Below are 18582 nucleotides of genomic sequence, written 5' to 3' on the forward strand. Positions count from 1 at the left end.
ATGTACACCATTGCTATGGAGCAGATGCAACATATTGCAGCCATGACCCAATATTATTACTTAATCTCGTGCTTCATATGACTGCACAGATGAAGACTGACTCACCTCACCTTTTTTATGCTTCTAACTTAAACTGATGCTTATAATTCTGCTTTTAAATATTTTTTACCCTTGGGGACACTCATAGAACATACAATTTAATTTCCAGACAGTCAGTTAATTCTGAAAGATCAAAAGAAAATAAATAATGTGACGCCGATGGTATCCCAGCATAAGTATCGAACACACATAGTATACTGAGAAGAATCCTGACACAATTTAACACTATGAATTCATCAGTCTTTATTCCAATACACATGCATAACTCAAGACTAAATTATGTTTTCACTATGCCAGGTTACAAGATAAGACAGAAAAGAGCTACTTTATAAACTTAGACAAACATCCAGTGCTGTTGAAAGACGTTCCTTGCTTTACAAACAAGTCGACTTCAGACATTTGTTTCAGGATTGGTGTTGTTTACCATTGTGTTCATTCCTAATTGTTTTGCATGAATTAAAGAATTTGGAATAGGTTTTATATCAGCTAACATAAATACACTAAAAGATAATGACTATCAGGTTTAAAAATGATCTTTGTGTTAACTACAACTACACAGTGAAAATATGTTTCTAATTATATGTCACTGGTGTAGGAACATATACTATAACCCAGTTTTACATAGATATGTACCAATCTACTATTAGTTTATAACAAAGACAAAATAATGCATTTTCATAATAATAGCATTTTATATTAGCAATTAGCATGGTTAGCACAGCTAGCATTACTAAAAGTGCATTGTCCATGTACATTCCAAGAGAATATAGACTGTGGTATTAATTCTTAATAATTTCCTTTTACTGTTTTCAGCCTGTCAGTTATTTGCTCTCTCTCTCTCTATTTTTCTTACAGCCTAAATGACATTTATCATCGGCCTGTCAAAGATAATACAGTTTCCTTTTAAATAGCTACTTAGACCTCAGTGCTTCCTCTAAATTATTTTTTTTTACAATTTACTGCAACTGAAAATGGCTAACCATGAATCTTCTCCACTCAGTAACAACTTCCTAACTGAAGAGTGTTATCACATGTGTGACAGTCAGGGCTGAAAAAAGGTAAAAATCATCCAGTCCTAGTCACCAGCCGATTTCTTTGGGCATGTCTAGTTTTACATGGTACCCAGATGAAATCAGGTTTACAATCTTTCAGTCACCTTTGTAAATGTTTTGTAAAATTCTTGAAAAGTCTGGTCTTCATTAAAGTTTGACATGAAACAGGAATGAAACATACTAAATCACTGAACAGACACGTACACAAAGGTAAAAAGACATTCTGCATTTCACAGTCTGATTCAAATTTAGGTCACTGACTTTTAAAGTCTTTGGGCATGTTTACATGCAGGTAATACTCTGATATTAATCTTGTTTAGACTTTACCTTGAAGAAGATCCTGAGATATGAACAATATCTGAGATCACCTTATCCTGAAGAAATAACAGATGCATGCTGATCTTGTATGTACTCTTTATACATTTACACAGTTAATCGCCATATCATGTCTTGCCCGTTTTTTAGGGATATTGGGACAGACACTGCTGCTTTATGTCACATCTCTCAAGGCTTGAGGAACTTGAGTGCAGAAAAAGAAAGCTTCACATCAGAATACACACATACATGTTTGGTGAGAGAGAAATGCAGTTTTTTAAGGGATATTGCTGTGATTAAGAATTTTATTAGTGCAAAAACTGGCGTAGGGGGACTTAATATGGGTCTAAGACGTTATAAGGGATTACAAATTCAATATTTAATGTGCATCACATGCAAACAGCATAATCTTAATATTGGCTTATTTAGAATAAGGTCGGTAGACGGAATATTCCTATGCATCTGAGATGTCTGCAAAATATTTCTGTGTTACGGCCTGCCAGATAAAACCCAGGCTTTGTTGTCTAATGGGATCCCACACATGACTGCATGATTGACTGACTTACTAACTAAATTAATAACTTGTTTATCTTTCGGCTTAGATAAAAACTTTAAATGACTGGCATGCTAAACTTGAAATGTTTCCATTAGCTGGATACATCCTGATTTTCTCACTGTGTTGATCAGAAAAACACAGATTAAAAGAACCTGGAAAATACAGTGAGGACCAGGATGGGGAGGAAAGCCAGGAACTTCCAGCCTCTTTTCTTTCATGGGGTCATAATCTCCTCCCCCTTCATCATCACACCATAATCATTTGTCTCCTTTACCACAAGTACACATTTCCCTCATCTGTATCTGCAGTGTCATCTGCCATGCTGCTTGCCTGACAGGTTGGCCTCTTTAAACGATGTTTCATCATTGAGGAAGGCATGGAGTTATGTGAGTGAGCTGTTTGTCCTTGTATATGAGGCTAAAGGAACACACAGTAAAAGAGGGAGGAAGGGAGAATGATGAGACATGGGGAAGGGAGAGGTAGAAGTTGGGAAGCAGAGAAATAGGGGAGGAAGGGGCCACAGAGACAAGAGTGCAGACTGGTACAAAGGAGGAATAAATGTTACTTTTCTTTATGCGATTGTTTGAGAGAGGACTGATATAAACTTGCATTGTAATAGGTAGTATAGTGCCTATGAAAAATATTAATACCCCTTGAACTATTTCATAATGTGTCCCATTACAAACACAATCTTCATTGTGTTTTCATCTGATTTAAAGTGATAGAAAATAATTGTTAAGCAAAGAAAAAAGATGCATGGTTTTCCAACCCTTTCAAACATAAAATACATTTTGTGTGGCATGGATTTTATTAAGCCCATCTGAGTCAACTAATTCTTTTAACAATTATTTTGGGGTATGTCTCCACCAGCACATACATATATAGACTAAAGTGTTGGACCATTCTTCTTTGCAAAATAGCTCAACCTTAGTCAGATTAGATTGAGAGCATCTGTGAACACTCCCCATGTCTTGCCTAAGATTCTGTAGGCATGATAACTTGGATAGGTGAAGAGGAGTCTTGCATTTTTAAAATCAGAGCCATGTGTTTTTTAATGGGACAGATAGGATTAGTTTTCTCTTAGTAGTTTTCTTTCTCTCTCACTCTCCATTTCTCTCTCCATGCTAAATCCTGTCCTTCTCACTTTCTCATTTCTGTCTTACAAGCTTGCTGGACCCGTCTTGCTGACATGCTTCAGCACAACCGGTAAGCACATCGCACTGTTGGGTCTCGAGTTCACGCTGCTGACAGTGCCAATTCATTAGCGTCCACTGACGCACGGCCAAACTCCCATGCCACAAAGCATTACATTTTTTCCTCTCACAGAAGCTTTCTTTTTCTCCGGGTTTTGTCAGCAAGAAGATGCGATTACAGACTACGTGCTTCCTTCCTTCACACCAGGAACATATTAGATAGAGGAATGAAAAACAGAATGACAGCTAATGCACCAGAGCATCTGAAAACCCAACCAGGGGCCTCATTTATGTTCAGATGGCTTCCTCTGAGCCTTTTCACCACTTTAATTAGATTGGATCCGCCTGCTAATTATTCTAATTGATAAATTATAATTTGATTATGTCACATTACAGCTCAGTAAATCTAAAATGCTAATTTGCTTGCCAAATACAGAAGAGACTACCAGTCATCTGAAGAAAACATGGGTTGGCCTTGGCCATGGCAAGAGAGATGCACAAGAAACACAGCAGACACTTCATTTATTTTCAGACACTTCTCAGGGTTTGGCCTCCTTTAATCGCTTGAACCCCAATCAATTAGACTTCAGATCGTTTATTTCAATGACTAATCTGGGATTTGGGGGCAGAGTCTTTATAGTGTTTGTGCTGTAATTATATCCAAAATGCATTACCACATGTTTTTAATTTATGTGTCTGGTAGAGAACTGGCAGAACCCATGAGCTGAGCTGCTGTAATGACTCCTCTATGAACAACAATAACAATAACTTGATGATGTTAGGTTTGCTTCATTAGAAACAGCAAGGGAATTGTTTGACGTGATAAAAATACCATTAAAGGTGAATGAAAATTTGTGAGGTCAGGAGTGTTACTGCCACCCACTTAAAGGAAAAACAAACAAGCACTGAATAAGACTGAGCAGCTCGATGAGCAACAGAGTGGGAATAGAGACGGGGAATGGTTGCTACTGATTTCAAATAAGAACTTAATAAACATTCAGCCTTCTCTTTGGCCCACCTTTGACCTACAACATGACCCACCACCAGTGCTCTTTTGCCCACGCCATCAGCAGCAGATAAAAATGTATGCAGGAAGCAAGTCGACATATGTATATTTGTGGACCATCCCTTGCGAACATGCAGAGACAAGCAGTTTGGAGATTAAGAACCCACCAAGACTTGATTTACAAGCAACTTTACGTCATCCATTAGCATCCGCTGGCTGATAGTGCTCAGCCTAAACAGCTCACCACACAATCACTGTACTTATTTTATCAGAGCAACTCATACAGTGTTTCGCACTGATTTACCTTTGCCTTCTGCTTTTCAAAGGCATTTTTGCTCAATTAAATACACTAAAAAAGACAAAAGGTGTGCTGATTAATTATTTAGCCACTCCAGCAACTAAAATAATGTGAGTGTAGGCGGAGGTGTTGAATATCAGCCAAGCAGCAGAAGTGGTTGATGAAAGGCTGTTTGTAGCTACATGTGTATACAGCTTTCAGCTTCATGACACATCCTGTTTAATAATGTAAATATGAGCTTGGTCTGGTGTGTTTGCTGTTGTGACGGGTTTGGTTGCAAACTCTTTTTGGCCTGTGGAAGAGAGGACTGGAGTCAACTGCTTAGCTATGCCCCCTTCAATCAGCTGCAGCTGCTGGGCACCATAGTACAAAGAAAATAATGAAAAAGATCAAGTATAGGATCTGTGGTAGTTTCATAGTCTGTAGTTTCAGTGTCTTGTCTTGCTGAACTTTTTCACATTTTCTTATGTCACAACAACACACTTCAATTCATACTATGCAAGATGGACCAGCAAAAAGTAGTGTCCACTTGTGAAGTGGAAAGAAAAGAATAGATGGTTTTTGGGTTTTTTTTAGAAATAAAAATCTAGAGTGTGATGTGCATATGTATTCAGTCCTCTTTTATATGAAAGAGCCATAAATATTTTTTTTTGTCCAACCAGTTCCCCTCAGAAGTCACCTTATGAAGAAGTGGATCAAATATGTGTAATTTAATTTGAGGATAAATTCAGCTGTAAAGCTCTCAGAGGTTTATTAGATAACCTTAGTTGACAGTTTTATTGACACTAAGAAACACAGCAGACAGATCATGTATAATGTTGTGGAGAAGTTTCAAGCAGAATTAGGTTGTATCCGAAGTGTTTCACAGAGCACTGCTTAAACCATCAGAAGAGTATGGAAAAAACTAGACAATGTTGAAATGAAGCCAAAACAATGAAGCCCAAATCAATATGAAGAACTCATTTTATAGGCATGTATGCAAAACGCCATATGCATCGAATGACTAACACCTCAGATTGCAAAATCCCCACAGTGCAAACTGCTTTTCGTATTGACTCAGGTTACTTTTGTGGGTATATATATATATATATATATATATACATTTGAATGTGTAAAAAGAGTTCAAAGAACTTAATAATAAGTCCACCTTTTGTGAAACGTCGTACTACACTCAATGTATTGTATGAATTTCCATTTGATGAATTTGTGTTTCTTGTATCGTCTCTGAGTAAGTTATATTTTCTCTTTGACAAGATGTGAGCTTTCTCAGAGAGAAACCGTTGTCATGTTGATTAATCTTTTGCAGATTTATTGAACTGTCTGCAGCGCCGATGACAGTCAGCTCAGGGGATTTACATAGTTTGTTGTGATGACATGATCCTTTTTCAGTGACATACTGAGCCAACCATTGTGAAATTTCTCATGAGTGGTTTTTGAGAAGTAAACCTTTATGCAATTTCTATCAGAAAAGTTATGAATTCAAAACATTAGCAAATAAAAAAATCCAATGCATCCGCTTTACTAGGAGACCTGATTTTGTGCTTTCCAGCGCTCAAGCTGAGAACATAAATCTCACTTGGTGAGTTTGAGGCCAAGGACGTTATTGAATAAGCAACAGCAGCAGAGTGACAGATTGATCTGCTGTTACCATGATACAGATGTAACCACACAAGTCATTTTCCCACACTGTCATGGTATTAAGATGTAAGGTGTGTTTTCTTTGGCCCAGTAAATAAGCTTTTATTATGTCAGTCCCTCAGAGAGTCATTTCATTATTTAAAGTCTTTGGATGAATACAGTTAGAGAAGGTTCAAACAGAGGGCTCAGCATGCATGATCTAAATGTTTAAAAGTCCGTCTTTAATCCTTAAAAATACAAAAGAAATTCATAAAAAAAAATCACATACTTATTAACTTTTTGTAATCTAACCTACATGCAAATTGTGTCAGGCGTTATGGGATCAACAGTGGATAAAACTTTCACGGCAGTTAGTCAGAAATAGTTCATTTTACATAATATTATTTTAAAATAAGTTGATGTTATAAAACTATTCCTCACACTGGCAAAATATCCAAAATGAATTTTCCAGGGATGGTGGATTCAAAGCAATATCCAAACCTCAATACACCATCCGTGCGTACTATCTCTGAAAAACCCACATGAACTCAGGTGGATATTGATCATGATGCTGGCTGTATACGCACACAAAAAAAAAATCTGTGTGAGGTCAAGAAGAAAAAAAAAAACCCTCTATGGGACTTCCAACTCCCACAATCCCTAGTTAACCCGAACATCAGCACAAAGTGAGGCAGCTCTCAAGGTCAGAGGAGACGCCTATACCTACATAAATCATGAGGGGAGTCATCACAAGAAAAAGCTCGAATACCCATAAGCGTCTCTCAGCCCCCATGTGTTAGCATCTTTTTTTTCCTTTTGCCTCACAAAGGCATTCATCAGATTTTCTTTCCAGGCTTTTCCTTCTATTCTTTTATGACTGATCTGCTAGTTGCAAACTATCCAGTAAAGGTAGATCCACAGGCATTAGCATGCAGCTGTTTTAGTCTTTTATCAGCTTTTGGTCATTGTACTGTGCTAAAAGCCTTTGACTGAACATTTATTTTGCTTGGAGGAATGAGAAGATCGGAGTGTTTCATGGAGAAAAGAACAGGGGCGGGGGGGTAAAAAATAAATGTTTGTGGTACAAAATACTTCAGATGAAATCTGTAATTTGATTAACATCTTTGTCATTTTATTGTGTGTGTTTTCTGGGAATTACTTACTTGTGATTAGCATGTATTGTTATCAGATACTTGCATACAGTCAGGTCAGTCAAGGTCTGACTACATCAGCATTGTAAAAGTATTCATATCCTTTATATTTTTCACATTTAGTTACATTATAACCACAAATATCAATGTCTTTTAATGGGATTTTAAGTTATGGGCCAGCACATACTAGGGCATAATTATAGAGAAGAAAAATGATACGTAGTTCATGTTTTATGAATAATATTCTGAGAACTGTTCCAAAAATTTATTTTCAGTTACCCTTTGTCCGTTTTTGTAGAACCCTATTTGACTGCAAGTTTTGATGCAAGTCTTATGGAGTATGTCTCACCAGTGTTGCATGTGTAAAAGCTAAAATGTTGGACCATCCTTTTGTGCAAAATAGCACAAGCTCAGTCAGATTGGATGGAAAGCATAAATAAAAATCAGTTTTCTGTCATAATGGGGGAGCTAATCAGGAAGGAATCAAGAACAACTTGTGGAAGAGAACATGTAGGCAACTAAAGGAGAGAGGCTTATGACACACATGGGCAGGGAATCCAGGGGAACAACAAAAACATCTAAGTAAACCATGGAACTAACCAAAATCAACAGTGAGGAACCAGGTCTACGGGAAGAAACTTGTGCCATCAGAAACGGAATGTGAATTGCTCAGACTGAATCTGTATTTGTGTAATTTGAAATTAAATGCATTGGTTTGAAAATTAATTTCACTAAACTGAAACTGAATATAATGGTTTAAAACTGAATGTGTTTGCTTGGAAAATTGCTTTGCCCTGTATTGAAAATTTTGTTTGATTACTTTCACTTAAATTCAATTTCAGTTCCAAAATTCAACTCTTTGTGTCACACATTCGGGTCCTTGAAGCCACAGATTAATCAAACACAGATGTACTGATTCACGGATGTCATTCACTATTGCTGTGTCCAAATTCAGGACTGCATTTGTAGGCCGATAACGTCCTGGAGGACGAATGCTGTCCAATCTCCGAGAGAGAAAAAAGTTGTGAATAAAATTGGATATATTGCACATTTTGTGAAACAACTGAAGTTTTACATTGTTTTTAGACGAGAATGTAGTTGTGAAATATCTGATCAGTTTATCAAGATATCACTTAATTGCACAAATGCGCCGATGTGTTCGTCTGCTGCCCCAGCAGGCGGCTCGCCTCGCCAGCTGTCAGCTGACCGGGTGGTTGAGGTGAGCTAAAATCCGGGAGAACAGCTGACTTCCGGCACATTGTTTTCAAAATCCCGCTGGGTTTCCCCAATGGATGGAAGTTAAACATATATAATTTAGTCAGATGAAATTTAATATTAATGTTTGGTTTATTTAATATAATTATTATTATTATAATTATGCTCTGCAAAGAAAACAGATTTAAACGTTGTTCCTAAAGTTAATATGTTAGTGTTTAAGTTGTTGAAAGCTTTACAAATAAATTAAACAAATGGTATTTGTCATCAATGTATTTTATCTAGTGTTAGATTTATATCTATGAACACAAAAAATATTTTCAACATTTTAAATGGCTGAATAATGAACAAGATCATAAAACAATAACATTTTAAAACAAAACAGCATTATAAGCCATCAACAATATGTAAAAGAGGAAATAAAAACCGTGTAGTTATTTACAGTAGAGACAGCGTTATTAAACTTCAGGCTCCATTTGTTCAGCTTCATAGCTTTGTACTTCACGCTAACAGGGTTGCTAGGCAACAGAAGTTACACTGAGGTAAGGGCAAGAGAAACGTGGACCGGCATAGCGGCACACAATGATAATCTGGCATGTTTAGCTACTAGCTACAGGTAGCATAAGTGTTACTGTTTGACCATCATTTGTTTACATGACGCTTCTTATAGATGCTCATTTGACTCGGTGATTGACATCCGCCAAGCTCATGTAGCTGCACTGCTCCATCTCAACATGTCGTAAAGGAAGTTTAACCTGATGTGAAACGTAAATCGATGAACCTGTGTTTGATTAATCTGTGGCTATCCTCAAGGACCCGGATGTGTGACACAAAAAACTGAATTTTGGAATTGAAATTGATTTACAGACCTGAAAGTGAAAGTAGTCAAACTGAATTTTTTAATACAACAAAATACATTTTAAAAGCAAATGAATTCAGTTTCAAACCATAAAATGCATTTTCAGTTTAGTGAAATTCATTTTCAAACCAATGCATTTAATTTCAAATTACACAAATACAAATTCAGTCAGAGCAATTCAAATTCAGTTCCTGATGGCACATACAGATCTAGAAGGAAATATAAACTAACACATTTGGCACAGCAATCTAAGAGAGTAAACACAAGGATGAATATAATCAAAATAAATAAACTGATTTGCCAGCAACAGAAGACAGGGCAGTGCAGAGAAAGCAGATAGAACTCAAACTTTAAAACCTAACACAGACAGATCATGACATTTTCAAATCTTGCCAAACATTCTTAATTTGATTTGAGTCTAGACAGACCCAATCTGCCACATTAATAAGCTTTAATCCAAACTGTTCTAAAGTGACTTCAGCTTATTTTTAGGGTTGCTGTCTTGCTAGAGGGGAAAGCTCTACTGATAGGTGAGTGGTTTTAGTGTTTTCCCCTTCAGTGTTTTGGTGCAGTTATGTATGTTTGCAAAGTTCATCAAATCTGCTCCACAGATACTTGTACTTCAAAAATATGACAAGGCTTATGCACACTTTGTGATTTTTTTATTTCTTTACCTAGGTCATGATGACCAACATTTGCAGAATGCCCCAGCTTGTAGCTTGATTGGCTTGCATATGTTACACAACTGGTCAAATGTGTTGCAATGGTGTATTTGGCAGCAAGCCAGTGGAGGCACCAAGCTGAAGCAACAGTGAACATTGAACATTCGGTTACAGGAGGCACTAGACTTTACTAGCCACAATAGTGTGTGCACCACAGTGGCAGACCTGAAAACATTAGCAAGGACCAGATGGAAACTTGGGTCAGAAACACTGAAATGCCAATAACTGATGCTTGGCAGGTGAGTAAGCTGATGCAATGCCCTAAGCCAGGTGGGGAGTGTATACACAGTTATAGAGAGTTGAGACATAAGGAAACAGTGGAAATATGGAGGCTCAAACAATAAATAGAGATAGATAGATAGATAGATAGATAGATAGATAGATAGATAGATAGATAGATAGATAGATAGATAGATAGATAGATAGATAGATAGATAGATAGATAGATAGATAGATAGATAGATAGATAGATAGATAGATAGATAGATAGATAGATAGATAGATAGATAGATAGATAGATAGATAGATAGATAGATAGATAGATAGATAGATAGATAGATAGATAGATAGATAGATAGATAGATAGATAGATAGATAGATAGATAGATAGATAGATAGATAGATAGATAGATAGATAGATAGATAGATAGATAGATAGATAGATAGATAGATAGATAGATAGATAGATAGATAGATAGATAGATAGATAGATAGATAGATAGATAGATAGATAGATAGATAGATAGATAGATAGGCAACGACAACTTTTAACACTGTGAATGAGAACGGTTGAGAATATCAGGAAGCCCAAAAGCCTGGCTTAGATATTTATTTTGGTAAGAAAAAACTGCATAAATACATTTGGATTTATACATATAATTTGTACTTGCCCAAGCTTTTCTCTTTTTTGCTGAAATCGTAGTTTCTCACAAAACATTAGCATTTCTTTATTATGACTCGTTGATACACCTTTAGAGAAAAATGGGTAATTAAAAAGCCAATACCTCTTGCAGTTTCTGGAAATTTGCTTATTATTGATCCCTTTTCTCTTCTCCTGCTGTGAACCAGATGCGTTTCTCTATTGATCTCACATCACACTGTGCAGTGTACCGGCACAGTATTTTTAAATCTAAAGCTATTACGTATCGATCTCAAAAAACTTTAGATTTTTTTTCCTTCAAAATACATACAAGTTAGTTTGAAGGAGAATTATTTTCAGCTCAAAGCGATATTCGACTTACTGGGGTATTAATTGCTACATTCATACAGAAAATGAAATAGTTTTCATTAATGTATTCCAAGTTATACTGCAGCGTTCATGTGTACCATTAGCACAAAGGGCATTCTTGGCTAATTTTGCTTTTTAAACAAATCCTTTACTCCGTCAGCATCATTCCTCTGAAGGTGTTTGAAATGTTCTGGGTATGCAGCCACCACAGTGAGATTTCAAGCCTGATTTACATGATTTCTATATATGGCTCTCACTTCAAGGTACACCCATTGCGGTTTTGATACAGAGATGCTTTGTTGTTAGGAAACGAGGAAAAAAAGACCACAAAACAAAAACAAAAAGTCTATTTCTGTCATAAGACAACCCTCTACAGTCTTGCGGATGTCAGAAGTTGAAATTACAAGACCAAGGCGGTGAGCGCTGCAGCTCTCTCCTGACAGAAGGAAGAGAAATAAACAGCAGTGGCTCACAGGAAAACACATTGCCAGTAAGCACAAGTGATACATTTGGCAAGATGTCCACTGTTTTTAAATGACAGCTAGGGGTCTGTCACTTTGTTCTTACTGTAGAATCCATTAGTCATGTTTAGACTGCAGCTTTTGTCTCTATTTTTATGTACTTGTGGTACCCCATCTTTCCACTGTACTGTTGTGTGTGCCACCATTTTCTTCACAGTTTTATTTTTCTATTATTTAAGTAAGAATGGCATTTGTAAATATCTAATAAGGGACAGGGAGTCATTTAAAGTAACAACACAAAAAAGTCATTGTTTGATTTTAATGTAGTTCATTTTATCATGGATTATAAATTAAAGTAATTAAGTTTTTTGTGTAATCTATTTAAATTTAATATCCTTTCACACAACAAAGCTAGCAAGAACTTTAACTTGTGTGCGCATGAAAGACTCTATGTATGAATATGTCATAAAGTTTTATAGAGCCTCAGCCAGCCAGGTTTATAAATATGCATGATATATTTATTTTTTTTATTTAAGAGACTTCCCAGTGTTTGGGAAGTTTTCCAAGAAAAGGTGTTATGGATCACAACGTTGCTGCACAAGGATAACTGACAGAGAGACATTCTTGCAGTTGTTCAAAAGAGCACAAGAAGTAAAACAAAAGAAGAACATTGTCTGTGATTCTGCATGTATGTTCACACCCTTTATCAGTGGTAGAAGAAGTGGGTGGTCACACACTGAGGTGAAAACTCACACCTAGGATTTAAACACTTGCAGCAGATCTGTAGTTCTGTGCCAACAATCAAAATACTATGTTTACTGCAGGTTAGTGTGCAGGCTGTTTTTAATCATTTTGATTATTTTTTTATTCAAATTCATTAAATAATTGACTGGAATTTAATAAAGAAGATGAATAAAAACATTATGATAATACTAACATTTCAACAGTAAGTTACCCTATTTTCTTATATAAACTTGAATCTAGACATAAAGCTTTTGTACTCTTCAGTGTTCCAAAGGTTAATAAACTGCTGTTTGAAAAATCCTTTATTGTCACTGAAATGATCTAGTTGGGTTAGTTCATACCTCTGTCACGTACCCTTATTCCACACCCACTTTGTTATTTTGTTCTAACCTACTTGCATTTGTACACATAAAAAGGCATTTCAGATCCATGTATATAAGCATTGCATTAGTTTGTTACTCCTCTTATTTAAGTAGTTTTAGGAATTGTGACAATGAATGTTCATGAAAATGAACTGATCTCACATAGAATAAAATTTTATTCTATACTATTTTCTTAATATTTCGTGTTGCACCCTATTTCCATTGCTTATGCTTATGATCCTATTTAGGGGCAGTCAACCGTTATGAAACATTGGAGATTATGACCCTGATCTAGCCAAACGAAACCCTGAGCAACCTCTTCTAGTATGATAATCATGTTCAAAGGTCCAAATCTGAAAAGGTCAAAGGTCGAAAACAAGAACTTTCTTATGTTTGCTTTGAACTTACAAGCAAACAAAATGGCACCTAATGCCTAAAATATTTCGTTTGTCACCCTAAGCTGCTGTAATATTTTAGAGTAAAATGTAATGAGCACACTGATTTTATAGAAGCAATTATTTTAAAGATCTTATTCGATCACTGTGCCTCGACAAATAGGTGCATTTCTTAAAACACAAAAATAAACAAAAAAAATAAACCGAACCTAAAGTGCAACAAGACAACCTAACAAAAACAACTGAGTATTATTAAATAATCAAATTTTCTGAAAAAACTAAATTATGAGTTTTTATTAGCTGTAAGCCATAATTATTAAAAGTAACAAAACTAAATACATAAAATATATATTCTTGTCTGTAATAAATTTGTGCAATATGAGTTTTTTGAGGTGAATCTCTGAAATAAATTAACTCTTCAATGATATTCAAATTTATTAGGTTGCACTTGTACAAAAGTTATGTACACTGTCCTAATGTTGCAGAACACTGTGAATTCTACACCCTTCATCCAAATGCATTCATGCTATACCAAAAAGTGACAAACAAATCTCAGGCAGATGGTAGGAATTGATGTTACACAAAATGTACTTAATTCCACCCCTTTAGACCCAGGTAACATTGTTTTTTTAATCCAACATACAGAACATGAAAAAATTGAAAACAATGGTTTACTTTAGATTGTCAGATACATTTTCCTTTGCACTGCAAAAATACCTTCCTGACTGCTTTTCTGCTGTTTCCTTTCCGCATGTGTGAATGAGCGACTGTGGCTGATGCTGTGCTCAGGTGATGAATGACCAGCCGTGGATAAAGTACACAGCAATAACCCCTAGGCAATTCAAAGCACACTCAGGTACAGACCAGCAAATTTATCATTCAATTGTCAGAGGATTTTATTAAGTGTGTTTTCTCTGGTGTCTTCTGATTTATTTTACAATTTGTAAAAGTCACTCTGAGTCAGCATTCGACAATCAATGCACTGCAGGCTTGAGCACAATCGAGGAGTTGAACTGTGCTCCGTGAACAAGAGCAGGAAGATGCCTTTTTACAATGTTAAAATAAAAGAAGTGGTTGAAATTCAGTGTCTGTCCACAGGTGTGGAGTGGTGCAGAGGCAAACAGGATGCTTTAACCAAACTGGACGACCTCGCTCTCTCTCCTCTCTCTCTGTGCAAATGAGAGTGCGTGGGTTTGGGCAGCATGGTGTAGGAAGCACAAACCCCGCTGAGCCCTGTGGGCTATGAACACTCATCAGCACATGGAGAGCTGTTCGCTATTTTCAAGGAAATATCTATGCTTCCCCCTATTACACAAATGGGTCCACAGCAGCGCAATAGTTTCCTCTGCAATGCAGCTTGTTTATTTCTAATGAGAAGGCTAATTGTTAATTATTTTCTTTCAAACTGTGGTGGTGGACCTGGACTCTCAATCTGCTGTGGCAGGCGTCTTAAGGCTTGCAGTAGGGCTAATGTGATACTGAGACCTACGTGTTTAGTCTTGCTGTGGCATTCTGTCACCCCCCAACACCCCATCAGCCCACAAGCACAACAGGAAGGCAGCCCTTGAGGGACATTACCAGTCCAACCTCTCATAACAACCTAGCATAACATGTAAGCTGCCACTCTACGGAGGCAGGGAGCCCTGTTTTCTGACTTGCCCAGCTCTCCACATCTCTCAGGGGGCTTGGCAGTGCCAATGTAGGGGTGGCAGTGAGTGATGACACCCACTGTGTTTAATACAGTATGGAAATCTAGCACCAGATGGGCATCCACAGATGTATTGTGGCTGCAAAGTTCTGTAAACCCAGGTCTTTAGGATGTTAATTATAGGTTGCCTTTGTATGTCGTCTGCTGGCTGACAACAGCAGTACGGGTGCATTTTAATAAATAAAAATGATCTAAAATGTAAATTACTTTAGTAAATCAATTGAAGAAGTGAAACACATTGTACAGTTTATACACAGAATGATATATTTCTATTAATTGTAATTATCAACCTCATGTGTCAGATATATCAGGTGTAGCTTTTTTGATAATCTGAATATTACATAGGCCAATATAAAACTGTTGGGTTCTGGGAGTTGCTGACTTTATTTTGTGCCTGCTATTAACTGTGCTTCACCCCTAGGTTGTCCTCTGTTGGGTTAAGGACAGGTGTTTTCCATCTCCGTGATCAGCTGGGAGGTTTAAAAGGAGGATGCTGAAAGTACTTCGAAGCCTCAGTGTTTTGCCTCTGTGGTACATTCAACTGGCCAAAGTAAACGAACTCCATGTTTATGCTAAGCCTAGACTTATTGATTTGGTCCTTAGTTGCTTCCAGGTTCAGTTTTGGACACAGCTCAAGTTCCTTTGAAGAACCTACCAGCCTTCGCCTTTTCATGCCAAGAATTCAAGTTTGGATATTCCGTCAAGCTCCGCTGGTAGCAACTGGAGTCCATAACCTCAGCTTCCTCCGAGCGAACCCTGTCCACCGTGCAATGAGCGGCACCTCTGGACTCCATCTGAAAGAACGCACCGAACCTAAGTTCCTTGGGAAGGATCAGAACTTAAGTAACCAGGCTTACCAAGCTTACCAGACCCGGAACCTTATCTCCTCCAGTGAGCCATCCACACCTACAACTGTAAGATGCAATACACAGCAAATCCTACAGTTACATTCCACCACTTACCTGTTACCTCTCCATGCAGCCGAGGAGTTCCTGTCCCGGACCACGCCTTCCACGATCCTGTGATAAAATAAACTCTTTGAACTTTATAATCTTTTTGAGTGTTTTCTGCATGTGGGTCAAATCGGCAACAAACAAAATGACAAAAACAGGATTTTAATGTTATGTTATGTTATGTCCTACACAATCAAAGAGAAGAGTGATGACTTGATAGTTTTCCAGCTGATAGTCACGTTCTACAAGGAGGGTAAATGACGAAAGATCATTGCCAAAGAAGCTAGCCATTCACAGAGTGCTGTATGAAACCATATTAAAAGAAAGTTGAATAGAAGGATAAAGTGTGGTTAAAAAAAGATGCACAAGTAAAAGGGATAACCACAGCCCTAAGTGGATTATGAAGCCAAGCCAATTTAATAATTTTAAAGGAATTCACAAGGTGTGAACTGCACCTAGAATCAGCCCACACAGACATATCCAGGTAAGTGAAACAAATTAACTTTTAGATGTTATTTAATAAGAAAATAATCAAAATATTTATTAGCAAGAATTTATTGAGATAGGCCTGTAAATTAAGACCCATTTTGCAAACACATTGCTGTATTTAGAATTCACAGATACTTTTCAAAGGATGAACATTACTTGTAAGTAGCTCTTGGATGTGGATGATTATCACTCTATAACTGTTTGACTTAGGGCAGCTTTACATCCGGGAAAATATTATTCACATTGTAAGTCACATCTTGTTCATTCTGACAAAACCTGGACTTCTCATTTTCCCCACAGGCTTGATTGATGTAATAATTTCATCATCTTTACAAAAGTGCAGATATCTTACAAATTCAGAGGTTATTTTTATGCAAAGGGGGGAAAAGGGGTTGGAGGAAGTTATTTGTCGGTCTGGTGAAGTGGGAGGAATTTCCATTTAATTGGATTTTGATGTTCCCTGTTGTCATGGCACCCAGATCCTAACCTTACACATGAACTTGTGCTTGTCTGTATAAACGTGTGCAAGAGAGTGAGAGTGAGACAAGCAAAAGTAGAAATAAAGATATACGAGCAGATGTAGAAACAAGGCAGGAGGTGGCGGTTGGGATAATATTCTGACACTTTAAGTAATCTGAAAGGAACATTTACTAGTGATGTTGTGCTAGCAATTTGAGAAATAAAGGGGGTTGGCTATTTGTCACAACGGGCCCAGGCTACAGCTGGTTAAGTGGCCACAGATGCCTTCACCAGCAGCAAGATCCCAGCCAAGAGGTTTAGTGCATGTGTAATGAAGGAACACAACGTCCATCTGCATTTCAGTCTGCTTTAATGTGGCATGTGGTCTATCTCAACTGATCTCAATGGGCAACTGTGTCAGTCCTCGGATTGGTAAGACACGTGCAGCATTCATTTGTGTTCAATAGGAATCAGTAACAGCAAAACTCAACACAATTTAAAACAAGCAACAGGCTGTAAGGAAAAAAAAAAACCTTTACTTCATGGCTTTTAGAAATGGCAAATCAAGTGCTTTATTACTTGCAATTCATCTGTGTTCAGTTTTTAATTTAATATAGAAATACAGTGTTGTATAAAAGTATTCATGCAGTTAGGATACTGTCTTGAGATATCCTTTTTGTAGAAGAAAATTGCTCTGGCACATGTAGGCAACCATCTGATCCATATGGTATGCCTGAAACAGGACACACACACACAAAAAAAAGAAATAGTAGAGTTTCCTTACATGGACCTGGCCTTTGAACATAGTCCGTAAATTGTCAATATGTTTGGTGCTGGAGCTATTCCTTTAGCTTATCCGCTCCTAAACTCCCACATCAGATAAATGGAAATTCTTTAGAATGTTTAGGAACAACCCAGAAACCACCAAGGCTCAAGCCTATGACAAACTGAAATGTGCTGTCATGTTCCTAGAACATTTCCTGACCCACATGCAGAATCACACTCAGAGACCAGACAATGTCAATATAAAAGAATTTGTTCAAGGAACAGGGAGTTGACTGTACAACTAGGTAGGCCTCTGTACTTGAGGCTCAGTAATGTCTTGAGGGAGAGAGCAGACAGGGGAAGCAGTGGATATAAAATGAATTAATCAAAATGTGTGGGAAAATAAGGAGAGGGTTACTGATTCTGGGTCTAAAGATCAAGTTGAGAGGGAGAAGCTCCTGGGGAGTCGAAATGGGAGCTGTAGCAGTGATGTCTGGAGATCCTGAGGAGATTTCAATTAACAGGTGAACAGTGTTGTGGGATCTGGCTGGTGAGTCTTGAAATGTTGGCAGGCAGGTGATGGCTGGTGACAGGAAGCTCAGTGGAAAACAATGGGGAATGGTTCCAGGAAGATCTGACGAGGAAGAGGTTTGTCAAAGGAATCCAGGAGTGGTGTGGTAACCAAACTGAGCTTTAACCTGAAAGCAGATCCTAGAGGCAAAGTGACAAAAAACAAGCAGGAGTTCTAGGACAGAGGTTTGGCTTGACTCTACCACAGAAATTGTTCATCAGGTGAAGAATGGTTGTCCAACAAATTCTTATATCCACAGCAGACAGCATGAAGAGCACAGACCAGTGTGCAGTAGCAGCCACACCAGCCAGCAGAGATCCTCTAAAGGAAAAGACCTCACATAGGCAAACAACTAACACTGACA

At 37.4% G+C, this 18582-nt stretch overlaps 1 long non-coding RNA gene across 2 annotated transcripts; it reads left to right on the forward strand.

Annotated features, from left to right (window-relative positions):
* The first annotated feature begins 10742 nt into the window (after positions 1-10742).
* Positions 10743-16032, forward strand: LOC124865391. 2 transcript variants are annotated; one of them, XR_007037569.1, is made up of 3 exons: positions 10743-14129; positions 14372-15895; positions 15963-16032. It is a non-coding gene; the product is annotated as an uncharacterized LOC124865391 (long non-coding RNA). The 2 variants fall into 2 exon arrangements; XR_007037570.1 differs by having other exon boundaries at positions 14372-15872; positions 15963-16028.
* Positions 16033-18582: the final 2550 nt, after the last annotated feature.

This window comes from Girardinichthys multiradiatus, chromosome 3 (genome assembly GCF_021462225.1).
Source record: "Girardinichthys multiradiatus isolate DD_20200921_A chromosome 3, DD_fGirMul_XY1, whole genome shotgun sequence".
In the NCBI taxonomy this organism is placed as follows: Eukaryota; Metazoa; Chordata; class Actinopteri; order Cyprinodontiformes; family Goodeidae; genus Girardinichthys; species Girardinichthys multiradiatus.